Here is a 17,370-nt window from a genome sequence, read left to right as displayed (position 1 = left end):
TAAAGAAGCATCCATGGTCGATGTTACTATCATGTACGTGCTTGTGAATGTCTATATACTAGGGATCAATCAGTTCAAAACCACCAATAGGCATGGACTTCATCATTCCCTAACCATATATATTGATGTTATCAAAATAGATGATGCAACTGTTTGGGAGAAGCGGGATCATACCAATCTATGTTTGGGCTGTTTGCACGAGATCACCGATGGTTCACCATTTATATACTGCTACAGATACCACGCTGAAAAAAAACCCCACAAAACAAATCAAAACAATCAAACAAGAACAACAGGTCTTGTTCAATATCCTTGAAAAGTTTCAGTTTTGCTTTTGTCTTCGATGGCAGTACATCACGTGCCATTCCCAGTGGCCAAAAGTAGTGTACTCACGCACTGCAGTATCAAGACACGTCTCAAACAGAACCGCGAGTAACAACACGTCAGCGAGTAAATACAGACCATGATAGCAGGATTTTGACAACCAGACACGGACTAGTCATGTGCAATGTCGTTGGCGGAAATACTTTCACGAGACAATGATGAATATAATGCCTCAAACTTTGGGGTGTTTCAGGAAATTTGTTCTACTCGCGTATGTATTCGTATGGATAGATTCCGATACCGGTGAGTAAACAGCATGTTGTATCGTTCGGCGCATCCATATGGACTAGTGATTTTGAATTGATGATTACCATTCGATGCAAAGTAGCTTACGAATTTAAGCTGGAAATGAGAAAATACAGCTAGTCAATATACTGCTGTTGGCCACTTCTAAAAGTTGTGTATTTTCATATCGAGTGGTGATGACTTTTATTGGTGCAGTTGACGCTGTTCCGATTGCTTGCATTATTATGTGACCATCGTAAGCGCGCAGGTTCTGAAACATTACACACATTTATGTTTTGCTTAGATAAATTCGTATCTGTATATTGCATGCGATGTGATGTGAAAGTGGTCGCGACCTTTGGAACTTTCAGTTCTATCTCTGTCACAAATGGACCATCACAGATCCATCCGTGAGTGTCCGTAGAAAAAACTCATGCGTGTCATCTTAAGTTATAATCCTCTCCACGGACGAAGCGAGTTGTTGTTGTAACCATTTTGCTGTGACATCGACCGTGTCCGAGGTAATAGAGCCCTGGGCTGGGTACGACACTAGGGACTACTGTTTACTGTCGCATCTGACTACAACGTTCCGCAATTTTGACTACATGAATTTCAAGACATTCAAAATCATTGTAAATTACATGCAGGACAATTAGTTTTCGTTGCACCGCAGAAACTTTCAAAATGTTCTTGACGGGTTCTGGCATTAATGTTTGTTGTGGTGTCTCACCGATTCCTTTACAGTAAAAGATGTGACTGTCAAGTAACCGTTGTGTACTTAACACATGTATGCAACGTCTGCAATAAAACATTTGACCCTTGTGCTTTTTATGTCGACACATCATTCATGAAACCTCCTTTATGCACACATAATGATACCGCACGAAAATACCATCAGTTTTACTAAATAATAACAAACCAATATTGAATCGCGCGCGTTTCACGGTGAATATTTAAAATGGGTTCAGGCCTTTACTAAGGGGGTGCTCACCAGTTATTATGTATTTTTGAAAGAGTGACGTATGTAAGGTGAAGTTGTTTGCATTTAAAACATGCACAATGGAGAGAATGTTGGCATACCTCTATGCTACATTAATGTAATGTGGATGATATTTTTTTGAATATTGTATTTTTGGAAACTGTATACGATTTAAAGGGGGCCCCGAGTGGCTGAGTGGTCTAAAGCGCTCACCATTACAGATCACTGCCATCTCACCTGTCTGCGTGGGTTCGAGTCTCGGATTCGGCTAATGTGGGTATGTGAGAAAGCTTGCCAGTAGCTTCTCGTGGGTCGGTGGTTCTTCCTGGGTTTTTTCTCGGGTTCTTCCTCCACCATTAATACTGGCCGCCATACATAGCCCTATCGTGTGCTAAAAATGGCGTTAAACCCAACAACATGATTTAAACACACTGCTAAACTAAAATGACTGTTCCATTGTGCTAAAAAAATCAGCCTGAATTAGTCTAAAGTACACTATCCATAGTAGTTATATTAAAATAGGGAAAATGAATTTTGCCAGACTAGAAAATACCAGCTTCTGAAAGTGCAATGAATGAACTACCAAATATATAAAATGTAAAAACAATTATCGGCTCTTTTTTATATACAATTTACCGGGGCCCCGAGTGGTCTAAAGCGCTCACCATTCCAGATCACTGCCATCTCACCTCTGCCTGCGTGGGTTCGAGTCCAAGGCTCGGCTAGCGTGGGTACGTGGGAAAGCCTGCCAGTAGCTTCTCGTGGGTCGGTGGTTCTTCCCTGGGTTTTCCAGGGTTCTTCCTCCACCAGTTATACTGGGCGCCATGTATAGCCTATCTTGTGCTAAAAAATGGCGTTAAACCCTAGAACAACAATAACAGTACAATTTACCTCTGAAGTTCAGGAAGTGAAAATGAGCAAGTGGAGCTAGCACTTTTTTGAAAGGTGCACATCTGAAATAAGGCCAAGCTATATACTCTATAATCCATATTACACCCATCAACCATACACCAAAATAAATGGAATTAGATGTTCTTTGAATTAGACCTAAGATATACAATGTCTTTTTTTAAATAGCCAGTATAACCAGTGAGGAAAGCCAGGGAAATTCTTTTTCTTTAAAATCCTATGCAAAATACGAAACTGTATAGCGCCACCTAATATCATATCATAGGTTCAACGAATCTTGACCGCTCCGGTGATCTAGTGGTTAGAGCGTCCGCCTCAGATGTGGGGGTCTTGGGTTCGATCCCCGGACGTATTGTACAAAAGACTTACAAAATGGTACTAACATCTGCCTTGCTTGGCGCTCAGCATTAAGAGGTTAGTGTTAGGACTGGTCGGCCTGGTGTCAGGATAATGTGACTGGGCCGGACATCATGCTACATGTCTGCGGCATGATGCTCCACTGCAGACATCGTAGCGATATGACTGAAAAATTGTTAAAGCTACATTAAAAATCCAAATCACATCACATCACATCACATCCTACCAAGGGTTGGTAGCTCAAATTTTTACTTTCTAAGGACCGTGTTAAGATACCCCGGTCAATTTCACTGGGTCTGAATGAATTCTGTTCCTTTGAAGTTTACACTGGCATGGGTGGAGGTGAACGAAGAAAGGTCGAAGTGACACTTCACAAAAACCTTTCTGGCTTAACTGCGATAAGACTTTAATTGGTCAATGCATTCAACTTTAAATTTTCTGTAATCCAACTCGCTCATCCCAAGGACAGAAAAACCTCCCTGAGCCTTGCAGGGACGCCTATTGTTTAATAGTCTGATTTAAATCATCTATCTTCTTTCGCCACTTCTCTACCACTTCTCCCTGATGCTGATGCTGCGTTTCATTCTTAATTTCCCATTTATTGTATTATATTCTCATTTCCTCTCGCAGGGATTGTTCAACAAAGTCTTGGACCATTTTGAGGCAAAAGTTTTTTCTTCTTTCTCCATTTTTCTGTCAATGAGATGGTGCCTAACCCTGCTCGTATACATCAGGCCTGAGGTTATTTTGATAATCTTAAATATGGTGACGAGTAAACTGTGGATGACAAGACTAGCGAACACACCAAACGTGTTTCTAAGTGTATGGTACGTTACGTGTTTAGGCTCAAATAAACAGTAAAACAGAAAGAGTGAGAACAACAAGCTTTTAAACATTTAACAAATAATTTATTTCCCTGGAAAAATTATGTAAAAATGAAAATGGGGAAGAACTTACGGTTTAAAGAATCAAATTAAAAAAATCTAAGAATAATCCACGAATTGCAAAAGTCCTAGTAATAAATATTCTAATAATTTCAAGCTCGAATCCTGATGAAAAATCCAAGATGGATGACGATTACGTATGCTGTAGTCAATACTGTGCTTATCTACAGTTTTTTTTTTTTGTTGTAGAAATACAAATAATGACACTCCGGTGTTGGAAATCCAAATTAAATTTGTAAGCAATATCTTTCCAAAATTTCTCTGTAAGCACTCCTCAAAATATTTCCAGAGAAAAAAGAATTAATCCTTTTGAAATCCAACTGATCTGAAGAAAATTATAATTCAAAATATGGCTACAACAAAATAACGTGACATCAGTGTAAAAAGCCCAAAACTGAGAGATCTTCTCTACGCATCTCTATTAAAACTAGCGAATGCGCAGTAATGGAAAAACAGGAATTGCAAAATCGAAAGTAGGGATCACGTGATCGTGTTCATGTCACGTACACCAAAAATTACCTTGACGAAAAGCAATCATTTTAAAATAAAATAGAACTTGTTTACGAAGGTTGCTACAAATTCTGAAACAAGATCAGGAATTAGATCAACGCCTGGTGTTTACGAAAGAATGATTCAGATCAACTGATTTTCTGGAAAAAATATCTCCAGTGAATGAATTTACTTTATAATAGCATATAATAGAATAAAAAATGTAAAAATGACAAACAATTAAATTAAAATAAATATGTATTAAATCAGATATACGTAACAGGTAACGGTAACATTCTTGGAATGCCTCTTTATCTTCTGGAATCTGACATCACGAAGAATAGACACCAATTTCTTGCTTCAGTTTCAGAAATTCGTTGACTTAGCTTTGAAGGAATGCCTTAATATGAGCCGTCGTCGTCCTGTTGGCATTGTTCTGTGGGAGGAACGAGCCAAATTTCGTATACATTTAACAAGTGGTTTCATCGATTGAGAACATGAAACAATTCGAGACTCAGAAAATTTTCTGTCAAAGCTCCTTCTTGGTAGAAACGAGCCTTGTGAGTGCAAGTTCGACATAAAGGAAGCATCAGTTTTTCGGGACAATCATGTGTACTACAAGATGGTTCAAGTTTGTCGATGGCAAAATTTGATATTTTATCAAACTTAAGCACTGATGAATATGTTGCTCGTCGATGTGTTCTGTCAGTATTTCAGGGTGACCGGTCGGGAATCGATCATATTTACACAGTCAAAGGTACAAGGCACACACCTGAATGCATTTGATCTGGTCTTCTTTAGATTCTTCCACTTCATCCAGCAGGCGTGTAGCATTGGTCCGTCCTCGAAACAAACTAACGCGTGGAATTTAAAGGCTCGATGGCCGCCACGTTGTAATTTTTGGCAATGCGCTTAAATTCTGGATTTATTTTCAAACGTCCGGCATTGTAATGTTCCCATATTTCTATCACTTGGTATCCATGACGTTTTCAACTCTGGAGTCCTTAATTGTGTTTGGTCGTATATCTCTTCCATGGTGAACTCTAAGAAACTAATTTTTAGATCTCGCTGAGGAAAACAAGTAGAAGAAGAGGATTCGTTTTTAATTCCAACGGTCTAAATGGGCTGTTAGGATATATTTTTTTCAATTAATTGAATTGAATGGCGGATAGTACCATGAACAACAAGGTATCATCATCTACAGTAGTTAATATACAAGGAAAACATCGTTAAAAATGACATATGCACGCAGATGCAGATTATGCAAATAAACATGTGACTTCACACAACTTCTTCTTAATGAGAAATATTTGTCTACGTTATTCAGGGTTATAATATGAAGATAAAATCAGAAGTTATGTTATTCATATTCATAATGAAGTAGTGGTCAAAGAAAACACATTCAACTTTTTGATTGTGATACAATTTGCATTCAAGGACAAAATGATAGTCATCGTCATCGTCATAGTCATGGAGGTTACAAGAGGAACAATGTGTACGTGCGTGTATGTGTGATTCGGATTTTTAACCTAGCTTTAACAATTTCTCAGTCATATCACTAAGATGTCTGCAGTGTGACAGTTTATAGCATCATGTCCCACCCAGTCACATTATCATGAAATCAGCCAACCAATCCTAATACTAACCTACCTCTTAATACTGAGCGCGAAGCGAGGCAGATGCTAGTACTTTTTTGTTATTTAAGTCTTTGATATGACAACCACAAAGAGTTTTCGATCACACACTTCTTTCGGATGGCCTGTAAGCCACAATGCATGGCCTGCCGCTTCCAGTCTGGCGAAAAAGCCCTTAAAATCCCCCTTATTCCCAGCAGATTCTTTGATCCCGAAGCTCTAGTTCATCACCACGAGAAAACCTCTGTCTTCCTAAGAAACAGAGTAATCACCGAAGCAGCACACAGATTACAAGAAACCCAACTGAGACATACGTCACCACATCCAAGATATCAGTTCTATATTCATAATCACTCCTCCAAAGTCATCTGAAAATACAATGTGTAGTACACGAAATACCGTCAATTTTAACTGCACGAGCAAAGTGCTTATAGTGAGAAAACCAATCAACTCCGCTGTCTGACCGTGGATTGCACCACAATCAAGGTACTTACAGAGTTAAGTCAGACAGTAATATCACAACATAACATAGGTTTTGTCAGGAAACTGTCAACGTTACTGGAGCAGTCTTCAGCTGTAGAGGTATGTGAATATAAAATTACGTTCTTGTTTCGCTATCCGTATTATGTGATAGAATTGCCAAAGACATTGGATGTTCCAGTATTAATTCTAAATTTTTACAGATAATCAGGCCTATGTCATCTAAGGTCATACTATTAGATACACTATAGTATGTTTTCAACTTAGCCAGTTTATATCGGAACAGATTAATTGGGCTAATTTAAAAGTTGCATATATTAAACAATGAGACAATGCTCGAGTTCTTATAATTCCGAGATTATCCTTGTCGGATACAGATTCATGTACGAACCTAGTTATTATATCAATAATCTCGTACAGTAGTCCTGATGAATTGAGTTAATATGTATATCACTGCATTTATTTGTCGTGTCCCATGTACTTCATGGCTCTAGACATTATATTTTCAGTTCATTATGGATATGATTTTTATGCTGAGCTGAGATTTTGGATATAGAGTTGATGTCTCGGATACGGAGCCGTAGGGCTCATTGAGCGTTTTGAATAACCCGCGTTCTGCTGTCGATGGAGCAAAACCTTGCCCTGGGGCTACATAGAAGGGCGGTAACGAGCAGACACGGCTATCGACATCAGATTCTGGAATAATCAGGGTCAAAATCCCTACAGCCGCAATTCAGTCAGCTTGATCAATTGATATTAACGAGGTTCTGACAAATATTTTAGCAGAATGTAAACCATTAGCACAAATTGCACAGAACTCAGCCAGAAAAGTAATAATCTTTCCCATGATCTGAGGTAGGAGAATAAGGAACTTCGGGGACAAAATTTTAAATTAGTGAATCGGGTATATCAATAAAAAAAACAATGTACAAAGTCGAAACACAATCTAGACGTGATAATCTTATTTCTCTCGGTTTATCTGGCACAGCTAACGAATGATGGGATGCGTGCGAATAGAAAATCAGAACTTTCCTACAGAACACCTTTCATGTAAGACGACGCGCGAACTATCCCAATCGAGAGTGCACACAGGCTGACGTCCAGGTTGATACTGATAGACGATATGTGGGTTTGATGTCACCTGTTTATTAAAATGTGCAATTTTCTTTCATGCAAATCGTTCCGCAACAGACCTGTGTACTGTTTAGCCACTTGCCGTAATTTCGTAACAGCAATATCTAGCGCGAAATTCAAAGTGTCCACAGGCAGACGGTTGTGCTATTCTCAGAGGGCAGGTTTACAGGTATTATTTTGAGAAAGATAAGGTTTTTTCGATTGGCACTGAGCGAACGTCAGGGCGGAGAAACTTACCACTGAACACTATGTATGCGGTGAATCAACAAGCCAAACGAGATATGGATGAAGCTAACGCGACCAGTGTGGAACATTATTAAGGAGCAGTTCAAGGCAACGATAATCTAAAAAACGACAATGTTTTGAGTAGGACTTAAAATATATAAATATTAGTTTCAGTTTGCCTCTTGCTTTTATGCGTTCGACATAGTAGGGATTTTGCGAAATATGGGGCATGTCGGAGGAAGATGTTTCATAATTGTTTTTGGAGGGGAGTGGGATGTAAAGCTTTTAGCTTTTGGGGTGGGGGGTAACTGTGTTAAGACATCTTCTACTGGAAGGAAGTACAGTGTCAAGAATAGTGATATGCAAGATTGTTTAGTGTTGCATGTTATGTATGTTTGATTTAATTTATATTTGATTTAATTGTTTGTAACTTTTAAAATCTTTCTATCTTTTAATTTCAGTATGTGTCAAAATAATGTAGTTCTGTTTAATAGGAACTCTTACTTTTTCCACAAAACAGTTTGACCGTGACTATTCGTTTTTGTAAACATAAGGCTGACCTGGTTCCCGACCTTAATTCAAAATTAGTAACAGCCACGTGAACAGGTTTTATTAAATTTATTTGTATTGTGAGAATAATAAGGTTGAGATCGGGGCTGTGTTGGATACGTGACCCTCGACTTGTAAATAGATTTTAATGAAATAAACAACTTTTATTCTTGGAGTAAAATGATTGGTTCTTATCAAGGACATACAGGGGCTACGTGATATTTTATACGTAAACACGATTACGTGACCTTTATCCGGGCATCTGTTTTAAACCATCGTTTTAGAGAAATAATCTCAGTTGGGCTTCTAAACACTGAGACGTAAAGGTGTCTCTTTTGCTGTTATTTTGGGAATTATAGTTTAATATTTATTCAAATTATTTGGATTAAAAAGGATTAATTCGTTTCTCTGGAAATATCTGAGTGCTCATTCAGAATTCTTGAACAAAGACATTTCTTGAAAAAAAATTATTCGGAATTCCAAAACCGGAGTGATATTTCTTGTTTCTATAAGGAACTGTAGACTTCAAAACAGTACAGGATACAGCATACGTCATCGCCTTCCATCTTGGATTCTTCATCGGGACTTGAACTTGAATTGATTAGAACATTTCAATATTAGGACTTCTTAAATTTTATTCGTGCACTATTCTTGGATTAGTTTTGGATTTGATTCTTAAAACCGTAAGTTCTTATTTTTTCATTTTTCCACAGAAGTAAATAATTTTTTTAATTGTTCAAAGCCTGTTGTTTTCACTCTTTCTAGTGTTGCTGTTTATTCGACCCTAAACACGTAATATGCATACTTCAAACTGAACAAATAATATTGGAGGGACAGTTCTTATATTTCTATATATTTCGCCGGAGAGGTAGCAAATTTATGACGATCCCAAGAAAATGGAATTGATTTATTTATTAAATAATTTTCAAGAATAAAATGCAAATATCAAGAAGTTGTTTTGGTCTTTGCGATACATTTTAATGTTCATATAAAAGATTTTCTTGGCTTTATATCTCTTGGCGCTTTGGAACATTTTTTTAATGCAGATTACATATATGAAAGCGATTATTTCTTTCTGCCACGTAATACAAAAGAGTGTAACACAAAACAGTGTTTTTTTTAAATATACATATACTTTATGGTAGGCTTTTCAACGATAACGATGGAAATAATAATAATGCCGTCAGCATAAAGGATTATGTTGTAGTCTGGACAGAGTTGTTTCCCTTAAATGAAACTGATAGTGATGAGAGACGAACCCTCCCACTTTCCGATCAATAATGGCTTCAAAATCGATGATAAATTAAAATTTGTAGTACACTAGATCAGATTACAAGGGATTGTGTTTATGATGAATAGGGCAGTGAAGGTGACGTTAACGACGATTTTGAGGACGTTGACGACGACAATGATAGGCATTCTTTTTTCGATTGAAGGACACAAAACGGAATCTTTTCTCCAACGTTTTGAGCAGAATTTTCCTGAACATGTCCAATTTATTTAAATATCAGCACTTGTCTGAAAAAGTGTGGCTCTTTATATAAGGAAGTCTGTGTTGAAATTCAGGCAGTTTTACCGCAGAGGATGCATCACCCATGGCGGGATCAACACTGACAATGCTAAACAGGAAATGTTTTAATTTTTAGGAAGATATTTATTTTACTTACCAAATTATTCATCAAGACGAATACGTTCACCGTAGAAACTCTTTTAAAAGTTTATGTCAATTGAAAAAGTCATTATATAAAACGTCATTGAGAGATAAACGTGTACCATCAAAAACCAACCCATAAAAGTCATTATATAAAACGTCATTTAGAGATAAGTGTGTACCATAAAAAAAAACCGACCCTAAAAAGTATGGCAAGTATTAGAGGGAAAATAATATAAAAAAATAAATGTGAGTGAATCTAAAGTAACAAACAATCAGCCGTTTGACTTGTTTTTGTTCCTTATTACTGTCTTAACAGAGATAAATAAATGGATAGCGAATTGCAAATCAAGAGATAATTGATAGCGTCCGCTCTTTGAAAATTAAAACTCCAGGTCCAGACAAATTTCGTTCATTTGTTACCAGCTGACTTCACCAGGCACTGTTTCATTTCTTAATGTCCTCTTTAATGGATCTCCGAAACGGGGAATTTCCAAAAGAGTATTCAAAAGTATAATATATTCGTTATTTACGAATGAAAGTATGAACGACCGGAGCAATTATAGAGGAATTTTTCTAATAATTGTACTCTGCCAAAATTTCACATCTATTTTTTGGGAACAAACAGTTGTATTAATGGGCAGAAGCAATACTCTAATAGACGCAACTCAGGCTGGCTTTAGAGAACACTGCAGTAATTTTCATAACCTATTCAGTTTGCATGCAATTGTTCAGCAGTATATATATATATATATATATAAATCTGGTGGTAGATTTTATTGTTTATTTGTTGAGTTTTCAAAAGTATTCGATGGTGACAACATACTAAACTATGGTTTTCTCTTGTACCTAAAGGTACTGGCGGAAATATTTTACAAGTTTTAAAATATGTATTTCTAGTTTGAAATGCTGTTTATCAAACCAAATCGACTAACCAAACATTTAATTGGAATTCTAAACCCAATTATTTTATGTCTTTTCATTGATAAATTGGTTCAAAAGTTACGAACTAAGTGTGATACAGTTTTCTTTGGTCACATAATACACCAGCGATCTCTGCCTTATTGTATGCAGATGACGTGGCAAATTGTGCTGAAACTATACAGTTAGGGTTAGGATTACAACAATACGACTGCAAATGTATGCGATAGATGAATTTTTTATTGAAACAGGAATAGAAATTAATCTAGCAAAAACAAAAAGTACTCTTTTGAAATAGTCGCTTTCTGAGAACATGTGGGCGCTGGTATTAGAGTGGCAAATCTTTTGAAACGGTATCGTTTTATAAATATGTGGGGTTGCTTTTCAAATCAATGTTGAGCTGGACTACGGCTAAAATATGCTGGCATCACAAGCGTTGAAAGAAGTTTCTAGTGTTACGATTCTACGCTCTTAAACTAAGTAAAAAAAAGAAGCAAAACCAACAAGTTTTGTAAAACTTAGGTTATAATATAATTCTAATATAATAAGTTATCAAATGAAAAAAATATAAGAGGAGCTTATATGATTGTGAATTAAATAAAAAATATTCCTAAACTGTTATAGCACACGTCCAAGATAATAAAGTATTCAGACTTATTTCCAGGTCAGGCTCGAATATGCTTATGTACTGAATGTGCTTAATTGTCAACATTCTTGGTATATTGCAATGACATTATCCAAAACTCGTTTGAATGAATTCTCAATAATCCCACAATGATGCTTTAGTCCAGTTATATCAACACCTTGTAACTCCAATAAATAATTTAAATAAATATTCCGCTTCAAATCAAATTGAAACACAACATTAAACACATCTGCAGACTGATTTTAAATAGGAACAATACTGGGAAACAGGAATTAGGAAATGACTAATTGTTCAACTTTTTCCTTATATACATCTGCGCGACTCGATGTGGCAATACCCCTTTTACGACTTTCCTATAGACTCTGTATATATTATATTTTACTTGATTTATTTTGAGCATACTGACGAAAGGATCTGCAATGAAAATGGCTGGTCGTGTTATTTACCTTCTTGCCTGTGTCTAAGAAAAATTCTCATGTAACTTGTTATGGAGGACAGTTCAGATAATAAGAAAAGACAAAAAGGGACATGCAACTTTTGCTTTGCCAAAATATGTTCTTTCAGATTATATATATATATATATATATATATATATATATATATATATATATATATATATATATATATATAGACTATATGGACTTAAAATAAGTAGTCGAAAAGAATGAAAAATGGTTAGAACTAACATGTTTTCCAAAATTAAACAAAGTGAAAAATGTAAAAACAACTTACGGTATTGCGAAATGAATCCTAAATAATCCTAGAATTTCTAACACGAGTCCTAATATTTAATGTTCTCAAAAAACTTTATTGGTATTCTAAAATAAATAATCCAGCACTGGAAGTGTTGATGTGCCTGTGGTGGCCCGTGTTGTGGTGATGTGACATCAGTCTTGTTGCATCACATTAATACAATCCAACATTCAATATTGAATTTTCTTTGGAATACCACCTTGAATTCATTTGCAACTTCATACAATCGGACTTGTGATAGAGATTTTGGGACTGTCTGGGATTTAATTTGCAGTACTGGGAGTTCTTTTTTTAGTTTCACATTGCATTCTAGGGGAATACATTATTGTTGAATTCTGCAAGAACTATTGGCTGTCGCTTTTTTATGTTGCTTAGTTTAAGACCACAAATTTGTGTGTGTGTGTATATATATATATATATATATATATATATATATATATATATATATATATATATATATATATATTGTTTTCTTTTTTTGCTGGTACACACATGGTTGTTAGTAATTATATAAACATAAGGTTAACATTGCTTGTCTGCAAAATATTCAAACTGTATCAAGAAATACCTCCCACTAACATGGAAGCCTGCACTGTAGCGTTCAAATCTCTTTTAAGTTTTGCTAGCATTTACTTTCACTTTCAAGACCATGATATAATGTTTAAGTTCTGATGTTACTCAACATAATTCTACTACGGGATATCTCAGAAATCTTTTTAACCAGATATATACAACTGCCATGGAAACATCATTCGGAAAATCTACAAAATTAACCAGATTTCGGTTATTTCAAAGGGCACTTTGCACTCCGATGTTCATTATTATAATACGGAATGCCAATGCTGCTCACTTGTAAGATACCTCATATAAATGGATATGAAGACTGACGCAAACAAGATCTTCAAAGATAACCTATTCTAGCACAAGCCCCTGCTTAACAAGCGTTCTGTTATCCGATTGATATCGCTTCTTTCTACTCCGTGCATTCTATTAATACAAATATTTTACTGACTGAAATTTGGAGCGTTATGCTGCAGAAAAATATGTAAAATGTGATAATGGCACAATTCTGTAAATATTACTAATGTGACATAGCATTTTATTTGAAAAGGCCATTCGTGCCAAAAAAGGAATCAGTGATATAGAACTTTTCACAAAACTTATTATATAACCATATATGGATATAACATTCAATGTAATTAGTTTAGCTTTGATCTAAACCAAGGCACTTCATATGAATAGATAAGAGTAGAGTTTGTAGGTAAGTTTAAATTGAAAAATGTTCTTTCATCGATAAAATTTGAACATGGTTTTAAAGAAGAGATCTGAAATATAACTGGTTGATCATTTTACTGTTTACACACTTATTTGCTTGTATGTATGAAACGCAAAGACATCTAGGCAATGGATATGCTTCTTCTCTAGTTATTCTAGTTTTTAATATATTAATGCATTGCATTTTATTAATTCTTACTTTCTAACTAAATCCACGTAAATATACAACCACAGCCCAATTTGATAGTAATGTTTGCGACGTCATTATATTCACAGGGATAGAATATATGCTTTGACGCATATTTATGCAAATATGTAGGTTATCACCAATTTTATAAAAACTCTAAGAAACCTTTACAAGATTACGATATTGCTATATGATATTGTTAAAGACAGAATATGGGGAAAAGTCTTAATCACAGCCAGAGAAACGCTGTAAATGGTATGGGTGGACAGGACACGGAAAGGAACGAGACGAAATACTGTTGCTGTATTGTACAAAATGGGATTGTTACGAAAGGCATCTGAAACGAACAGAAAGTGATGGAAACAGTATCGTACGGAAACCGTAAGTAAAACAGGTTAAAAAAGAAGTTACACACACTAAGTGAAAAACATTTTTTTAAAATATTTGTAAATGAAATAGCTACATGTGATATATGTTTCTTTCAGTTTTTACGAAATTGGTTTAGAGCTCTATATAATTTGCTTATTTGGGTTAGTATGCATGTGAGCATGGATGAATTGCTAATTATCACCAAAAAATAAAAAATGACAAAATAACGAAAACGCAATAGCTTCAATCAAATGTATATTTTATCAAGTTTTGTGAGTAAACTACGAAACGAGCATGCAGTTACAAAAATAATTTAACAGAAGACAAGTCACATATTCAAACTGGAGTGTAAAAATGGCAATTAACGTATTCAGACCGAATAAATGACCTTCATATACATAAGTGATAACGCTAAATTAAGGAAATGCTTTTCAATGATAAAGAAAGACGTGTTTTGATAATCTTCATAACAGTATTTATTCATTATTTTCAAAAAGAAAATATCTTTCATTGACCCATTTAAACACTGTCCAATTTACCCATATAGATTTTAAGTAGCGAGTAAAATATGCAACATGATGAATCCTTATCAGTAACTTTCGCAACCACTACTACTACATCTGCTACTGCTAGTACTACTACTGCTACTACGACTGCTAGATTTTAGTTTTGACTTTGTAGATACAAATGGTACGGCCAGTATATTGCTAAAGATCAAAATCTTAACCACGTTGATTAAAGTGGAATAAAGAATCCAGATTCATCAAACGCGTTATTTTACACGTGATTTTGAAAAGGATACCCGCAAGTTTTAGAGATATCTGTATACGATAACAAAGAACTGTGTATATACAGCTTAAGGGGTTTTCAACAATGGCAGATGATGCTTGAGCCTGGAGCCATAAATGTATGCACTACATTTTCATATTTAGGTTTTAGAAAACTGCTTAAATTCCTCATTTTCTGTAAATGTACTTACGTCTTATGTCTGTTTGTAACACAGTCTTCTCCTAAATCGCTACCTAGAATTTTATCAAACTTTATATTTGACTTGTTCCTTTCGTAACCATCTATAAATGAGGTGGGATGTCTTTAATTTTTGGTATCAGCTTCCATAGGATCATTGGTCAAATGTACTCGTCTTATTTACTATGTCATGTTTGAATATCTGACCTTTGCGTCATGCCAATAGAGGGAAGATACTACACGTGGGGAGGATTTCAGTGCTTCGATGTTTGGGTCCATTGTAGGAGACATAATAGGAGTGAGATTAATAATTACTAAATTTTGCACAATATGTTTGATCTGTCGTGTTAATTCCAAGTTTTCTAAATTAATAATGTTTGAGAACGCACAAAATATGGGGTAGTTCTGGGGTGAGATGGTATTTCTTCTAATGGTAGCCTTGTGCCTACAGGAGGGCAATCTGAATTGACAATAGGGACGAATGGTATATTTTCAATACCTTTCCATTTTTGTGATGTATAATTCGTCCCTATTTTCTATTTTCTCTTTTTTGTATGGCATCATCCACAATATTTCTGTCACAATTCTTCTTTACTTAGTGTTGCGATAATTCTTTCGATTTTGACTTTCTAATATCTCTTTGTCAGAGCAGATCCTTCTTAAGCTTAGTGTCTAGCTCAAGGTGACATTTTGAATGCCGTATTTGGCTGGTAGCTTGATGGAAGCAACTATTGTTGTTTGTCTGCTGGTGTGGGGTTTGTTTTCAATCATTTTGCTGTTGTTTCCAAAACACGTGGTTTGTATTTTATATTTCTGCAACGAACTTCATTAATTGATGGACTTCGTTTGCTATATTAATACAATCATCGATCTTTCGTTTTTTCGTTTTGATACTTCATTTCAATGTCTTCAGTTTATCACAGTCACTGAAGTCAAATGTATGGAACTGAGGTTTTAAGAGTCTCCTTTCCATTTTGCACATGAAAATACCTGCATACGAGAGGGCCATCTGAGTGCCCATCGCGGTACCATTAATTTGCAGGTAGTATTTTCCATTTAATTCGAAGTTCTTTAGTTTTAGTACTAGTTTCAATAGTCTTACAAAACAGCAAGATAACGGTTTCTTCTATTTTTGATGTCTCCATGTGTGCTCTCAATATGTTATTCCCCATCAAGTGGGAATCTTCACATGTTGATGGCTCTTGATTGACTCAGATGAGGTGTTTCTCGTACTTTGCAATGTCATTAGCATCACGTACTTTATATAATTTCAAACAAAGTTGATCTGATCGTCATCTCAGCATAGCCTCGTATATATTTGTTAACCAACAAATATATACTTGAAGCTTCATTGTTATGGCCATTTATCGGCATAGATGGGACATTTCAAACCTGCAAAGCACTTTACCATCTACATTTCATCTGATTTCATCTATTTTTGATGTCCAGAGTATATCTTAGCAATTTCTCAGGCGGAGACCTTACCTATCAATTGTGAATGTACTCTTTTTTTATAGTTATCTCCATTTATACATTTTGAAAAGACAATACTCAGCATGGATTTATATCTTTTGTTTCAATTTCGATAAATATCATTGAATATTCACCGCATGTGGTAAACTTTAGTGGTGAATATATTTAAAGCACCCACAAACTTACAGTTTTACTTGATCTATTGAGAACGAATGAGTTACTATAAAAGCGTGTGCGATGTTTTAGAAGCGGAAACATTATCTAGACAAGGTCAAGTACACAGAAAGTGTATTTTTGATGTCCTTCAACTACACGAAATCAATCTCAAATTGAAAATATTTACTAATTTATTGATTATATGGTTTAACCAGAACAGTTATTACAGGTATTTTAATATTATTTATTCGAAAAAATAACCAAGAACATTATAATGACATTTTATTAAATAAATTGCAGCCAACAATGTTGAAATATTTCCGATTTTTATATAAAAATAGAAGAACACTTAGATTTGCAATCGGGTGCCTACATTTTTAATCAGACCTTTTTTCAACGCAATTGCATTGGTCTAAATGCATTTCTCAAGTAGTTAAAGAATAATAAATTGTAGCAGGGCTAATTGACAGGTTCTGAAACGTGTAATTTTAGAAATTTTAAAAGGAAAGGAAAAGAGGGAAAATGTTCTAATCAATGCAATTTAAAAGACAAATTAATGAAAACAAATAATTTTGTTGTAGTATTCCTTCTACACAATGAATCTATAAGACGAATTTGACTGCATACATTGTAGACGAGTTTTTATACATTGTAGAAAAGAGTC

Source organism: Sinohyriopsis cumingii, chromosome 2 (genome assembly GCF_028554795.1).
Source record: "Sinohyriopsis cumingii isolate HCF-2022 chromosome 2, ASM2855479v2, whole genome shotgun sequence".
NCBI lineage: Eukaryota > Metazoa > Mollusca > Bivalvia > Unionida > Unionidae > Sinohyriopsis > Sinohyriopsis cumingii.
This window is presented reverse-complemented; position numbering follows the sequence as displayed.